This window comes from Carassius auratus, unplaced genomic scaffold (assembly GCF_003368295.1).
Source record: "Carassius auratus strain Wakin unplaced genomic scaffold, ASM336829v1 scaf_tig00024639, whole genome shotgun sequence".
NCBI lineage: Eukaryota > Metazoa > Chordata > Actinopteri > Cypriniformes > Cyprinidae > Carassius > Carassius auratus.
Genome location: NW_020525364.1, coordinates 39,729 through 46,542, shown reverse-complemented (window position 1 = coordinate 46,542; position 6,814 = coordinate 39,729). Strand labels below are relative to the sequence as shown.

Genomic DNA, 6,814 nt, shown 5'->3' with positions numbered 1-6,814 from the left:
TCAGACACTCCAAGTCTATTGATGAGGGCATGTTTAGGCAGCGATGAGCGGCTACGTAGGCTTATGGCACCTCCCTCATCACTACTTAGCATACCTAGAGGTGGTGGCAATGTGACGGACTTCAACAGCCCTGAGCCCACCATGGTAAGGGAACTTTTGAACACCCGTACAGGACACAGCCCAATCAGTCTGCCTGCTCATAAGACCTACAGCTCAGGAAGTGGGAATTACGTTCATCCAGTAACAGGCAAGCCACTAGACCCCAATTCACCATTAGCTTTAGCATTAGCTGCCAGAGACAGAGCCATGAGGGACCAATCACAGCCTCTTCCGCTAAAGAGTGACCCATCCAAACTTGATCTCAATAAACCTCTTTTTATCGACACAAAGCTTAGACCAAATGTGGAAGTTGGCTTCTCAAGTACTGCTACCATGGGCCGTCCACGTGGGGGCCTGAGGAGGCAGATGACAGAGTCCAAATATGAGACCGAATCCAAGTACCAGCTCGATCTGGGCAAGCCTGAGAAGAAGCCTGAGGAGAAGAAGAACATGCTGATTGACATTGTGGACACTTCTCAACAGAAGTCAGCTGGTCTGCTGATGGTACACACCACAGATGGGGCAAAAATCGGAGGATAACAGCTTGTCTGAGGGTGACAGGAACGAGGCAGTGAGTCCCGACAGCACCCTGGGGAGCTTCGCGACCCCAACCAGCCAGCTCCCACCAACCCCCCAGCTCCCAAGGCGCTATCAGCTGCTCACATGGCAAGACCATCATAACTGTTAGCTCAGTGGATGAGCCTGTTCAAGCTGCCCTTCGCATCCCTCCACCGCCCTTGGCCTCTGTCGACATCGATGAAGAGTTTGTTTTTGCTGAACCCCTACCACCCCCACTGGAGTTTGCCAACAGTTTTGACATTCCTGAAGACCAGACAGGGACTCTAGCTGAACTGCTCAAACAGAAAACGAATGGTACAAAAGGACCTTCTCTTGCTCCCTACTATCCCCTGTTAGGTGGTGGGAATTCCGAAATCAAAAGACCAACGGTCCTCACAAACTGCACACCTCCTAGCTTCCCTCCAGGGCCGCTAGAGCCCCTATGAACAAATCAATGACTCTGGCATTGAGGTAGACAGCCGGAGCAGCGGTGACCCCCAACTGGAGACCACCAGCACCATCTCTACTGTGTCCAGTATCTCAACCTTGTCTTCTGAAGGAGGCGAGACTCTGGACACATGCACTGTCTATGCAGATGGACAAGCCTTTCTGGTGGACAGGTCTCAAATCCTGTCAAAACCAAAACCCAAACCTGCCATCAAGAGCAACGCACTTTACAAGGACGCTTTGCTGAGGAGAATGTGAGCTCTTTCAGAATGCCCTCCTCTTTCCCACCTCCGCCCCCTGGATCAATTCCACCAGAACCCTTGAAAACACCAACGCAACGAACCTCAAAGCTGTGGGGGGACCTTCCGGAGATGAAAGGACCCCATGGCCCTGAAGCCAATTCAGTTCTGCAGCATGTGAACAAGGAAAAAAGCACCAAAGCCAGGGGAAGCATTAGACTCTCCGACAGGATCCAGGACTCACTTCGGAATGAGGTATGCCCTCTTTCCTTCCTGGATCACAGGCTTACATTTAGGCTCTCAGATTAGTGTGTGTGCTCTGCTGGAGAACGAAAGAGTTGCCTAGCAACCCAATAATAAGAACACAGCCTTGAGGACAAGCTGAGCAACGTCAGTGTGATGATGAACACAGACCGTACCACAGGGGGGGGGAGGTGTGTGTGTGTGTGTGTGTGCACGCACGTGTTGTTACAACATGGTTCATTTGTTGCTTTGTTGTCACATCACCCAAACTGCTCCCACAAGACATCCCTAGATTATCTTAAGCAACATCTAAAAATGATTTTTATATTTCATTTTGACTAAAACATTTAAGGCTATAAAGAGTTCCAATATACAGAAAACCTATTGAGCTGCTATACTGCCAATATCAGCAGCTTTTTTATGACTTAAAACTGATTTTAATACAGAACAACAGCACAATGCATTATAATAAACATACGTTCTAAAGTTTTGTGTAAAATTGCCTTTTATTTTTAAAGATGTTTCCAATACCTTTTACTGTTGTTTTAAGTATTTTTAAAAATACTTTCAAGAATTTAGTACTGTAGAAAGAGTATTTTCAATCAATAATTCTTGTCATTCCCCACTGATGATTCCTACAGAGAAAGCTCATTAGGTTTTGAAGCTTGTGTGTCATTTATTTTGGGTTGTCTATACCAATGGCTGCAAAATTGCACAGGCAATGGTTTGTCATCGACATGGAGCCCAAGTCTCATTCATTATTAAATGATGTTGTTATTTACAGACCACAGAACTGACCCTAAAATGCACGTGTTTCCCAGGCAGAGCGCTGTTTAACTTACACTGAGTAAAGATGTATTTTCTTTTTACTATGAATGGAAATATATTTTTAGTGTGTAAGGTTACCATGTTTCTTATTTCAACGAATGAGGACTTTTTTAATCTCAAAACCATGGCTGGGAGTGTAAATTATGTGTTATATGTTATTATTGATGTTTTTGTATTTTTTTAGAGTTCACAGGAGTCCATTATTGGTTTTATTTAGTGTACTACATCAGATGCAAATGTAAAGGTTTACTTGAACAAATGTAGGCCAATACACCTTGGGTATAAAGAGAAACCCGGGGCAAGGACATAGCATTGCTAAAGCACCTCACATTCACAGCCTCCTTAAAGCTAAACCACCTACTGTACACTCATACTTTCAATACTCTTTGATCTTTACATAAATATAAACTGTGAGGGTGAATCTCAAAAAGAAATGTCAGTCATATTTTACCCTAATATAATAATAATAAGAATAACAATTTGCATAAAGAAAATTATGCTTTCTTAGGACTTTTAGGATTTTTTCTATTGGGGCATTATTTAAATGATAAATCACATTTCAGTCTAATTCTGTTTTCTCTTTACTGATATAAATTAAGTCTGTTGGGACAAAAAACTGCATAAATAAAATGAACTACTACAGGTACTATATCATGAGACATGGTTTGAGAGATTCGCCCATAAAGAGCTTTACAGTTATGTCTTTTGTTAGGATCTCTTTCTAATTCTGTGGTCTCAACTCTTCCATCCTTATAGGCAGCTTTCCAGACGAGGTCAACAAATTAATTAAATTGATTAAGTCCCACTCGAGCTATAGGATTTTGAAAACTGGACAGCATAGATTTAAATAAAAATGAAAAAAAGAGTAACATTACAGAGTAAGTAATTATTTGTTCAGTAATTATGAATTATGCAGTTTTTTTTCTCAGGCTTTATTACTTAGAGGTATTACTCTAGTTACATAATGCAGTTTGTTGAGGAGAACACTGGACTTGTGATTGTCACCTGGTGGACAATGAAACAGACAAAACAAGAATGAAGGACCTGCAGCCATATCATGCAGACTTTAACTTGGACCAGTAAGCACCCGAAAACACCCTAGCAACCACATAGCAATGCTCTGCAAACCCCTTATAACACCCTAGCATCTTTTGCAGGAATGTAGTTTTACATTATCCCTTGAGTCTCATATGTTTTCCAACTTAATACATATTCCTCACTTTCATCCTTCTCTCTTTGCAGAAATCAGGATGGTGTATCCCTCATCTCAGGTACACAGCAGAACACCACCGTTACCTTCACTGCCCAGCCTGGCCCCAACGTGCCTGCCCCATCACCGTGCCGACAGGCCGAGAGCCTGCCTCCCCACCACCATACCCCGAGCCCTATCATGTCCCCGCCGGACTCTGGCCTTAGCTGTGCCTCTTCCCTCCCGACCTCAGTCACTTCCCCTACCATGACGGACGTATTTGGTCTGCCCACACCACCCCTCAGCCTGGGCACGGGGCGTAGCCGCTCCCCTTCCCCGCTCACCCTTATCCAGGCTGCATCAAACAAGCCCTTTGCCACCAAACCCATCCTCATGTGGAGCAAACAGGACGTGGCCGACTGGCTTGAGAGCCTAAACCTGGGAGAGCACAGGGATGCCTTTATGGACAATGATATCGAGGGCAGCCACTTGCCCAACCTGCAAAAGGAGGATCTGATCGACTTGGGCGTGACTCGTGTGGGTCACAGAATGAACATCGAGCGAGCGCTGAAAGTCCTCTTGGACAGATGAGACTGGGCAGACGTCCTCACCAGGACTCTGCGCATCTTGTTCATAAGCTTCTGTCCCTCTTCCCTTATTTCAGTTCACTTATTTGAACACTTTGTTGTCCTATCATGCTTTCGGTGGATTTTAGGAACTCTCACATCCTGAAGAAACTCAAGCATTCAAAATATCCGCACAAGCACAAGCGGTTACCTGTGTTTCTGTTCCAAGAGCTCCAGCACCAGAGAGGACATTGAAGCCAACACACTGTATGGAAACTACAAACACGAGCTGACTATCCTTTGGCTTTTAAGGACTTTGGCCTCCTTTGAATGCACTGAAACCAGCAGAGCTGGGGATCCATTTTCTATCTTTGCTAAGACAATTCTACAGAGAATATTTCTTCAGGAAAAAAGGGAACCTTTGTCTATGTATCAGCTGCCTATAAAATATCTTGCTTTTTTTTTTTCTACACCTTCGAACAAGAGATAAATGAATCTCAGAGATGTGATCAGCGGCATTTAGGTGTCCCTCAGTTCATTCCCTGACAGTCCTAGAAGGGCCGCGGTCACTTGAAAACAAATATCCCTACATGCGAACAAATGTAACCGTAGCAAGCAACAGGTCTCTCCAACATTTTAAATCTTCAAGTCTCTTAATACGTTAACATAGGATGTTTGTCTGAATGATCAACAATTCTCTTGAGTCTCTTTGAATTGTGGTTTTACTATTAGGTGTCTTCCATATGGTAAGGAGGTCTGCAGCATTCCCACCAACATTTTATTTGGACCTTTAGTCAACACTAGTTTTGCGTTGTTGCTCAGCGTTGCTAGTCAGTAATAATTTCCAGCAGGTTTTATTTGGAAAATTCAAAGACAGGAACACATAAGTTCTGAAATATTGAGGTTTAGTTTCATGGGTGAATGGAAAATAATTGAAGTAGAAACTGACAATTCTGCCTGACACAATCACTCTGAAAGGGCCAGTATGTGTGTCTTTTGCTTTAAATACGTGATGAATTCTTAATTTAAAAATGTATTTTTATGCACTGTATTTATTTTTTGTAATTATAATCCTCTAAATCATTTTATTGTTGGGTGGTAAAAAGGAACGTCCAGAAAACGACAGAAAACCTCCTTAATCTATACATATCAATGTCGTCAATTGTAACTAATACCAGACTCCATATTTGTAATTTGTTGAGTATTTATTTTGATTTAATATTTATTTTACCTGCAACTGTCTACAACAAATTTTTAAGCAAGATCACAAAGTGTAAACTTTAATTTACCCATTTAATCAAAAATCTAAGTGCTTTTACTTGTCCTTATTTAATGTCTTGCAATCCTTTTGTTTTGCTCAACAATTGTAAGAAATTATTATTTTGCTGTCTTACAATGTTATTAATTTAAACATGTAACTGCAATGTGTGCCTATCCTTGTTACAGTTTGACACCCCACAACATATCTAGGTCATCTGAAGTTTACTTGTGATCTTCTCATTGTTAGATTCATTTCTCAGAGATGTATCACCATACTATGCGGTAAAATCCCACAGGTATGAAATCGGACTTGATATAATGTTCATATTTGTGATTAAAACATCACAGAGACACTAAGCAACAGCCAGCATTTTACATTTCACCTACAGTATTAAATTCAAAGCACTGTGGGTAACGTCAGAACTGAGGGAAAGGTGATAAATGAAACAGAGAATGGCTGTGAATGAAATGAAGTTATGGCCGTTTAAAGTATGCAGTGAAGAGATTCAGAAATAAATTATATATATGTTTGCTTATCTCTCGACCTTAGAGGAGTTAGAGTAATCATCTCTATATATCTTATTTTAGGAAACAGCACAGTATTTTAAAGATTTATAGAAATATTTATGAAATTTTTATGACATTTAACTCTGATATGTGGTGTGCCAAAAATCTATGTGGTATCAGTTAAGAAGCAATACACAAATTTAAAGAACACTGTTTGGTCTTTCTTTGCCAGTATTCCACAGTACAGTATATAATATTATGAAATTTACATATACATAAGTCTCAGTGAATTAGAAGATATGAAAAATAATGAGATAATGGCTGTCACCTGCTTCTTTTAGATTATGTAATTAAAGAAAGAAGTTAAAATGTAGATTTGTGTGGTGTGTATACTTGGAAAAACAAAACGAGCACATATTATAGGTCACTTATGACGCGGTCACATTTAGCTACTGTTGCTTTGGGAAATTTCGCGGGAGAAATGCAGTCATGTCAATAAGCGCGTGACCGCACTTTTACACCATACGATAACTGCAAACTGATACTTTGTATTTCTGGCAAATGACATAGGCGGCACTGAATCGTTGTGTACGCAGAATTAGATTTTGAAAACCAATTTTATAAGACACGCAGAAGGTCCGGACTAGTTAGAGCTGGACTACGAGTTTTGTTTCTTCTTCATAGTTGTCTCCCACACACTTCACTCACACACTGAGGAATGCATTCACTTGATCTATGTTGCTGTAATTTTGTGCTTAACTAGAATTTATTATTAAAATCAAAGAGAAGTTTTTGTGACTGCACTTTCCTCCAAATCCCTCGATACTGTATTTGAAACCACCAAAACTCACGGGACGAATAAACATGATTTCACAATC

At 41.1% G+C, this 6,814-nt stretch overlaps 1 pseudogene; it reads left to right on the top strand.

The window, feature by feature from the left end:
- Positions 1-8: 8 nt before the first annotated feature.
- LOC113078205 (SH3 and multiple ankyrin repeat domains protein 2-like) lies at positions 9-6,814 on the top strand (annotated as a pseudogene).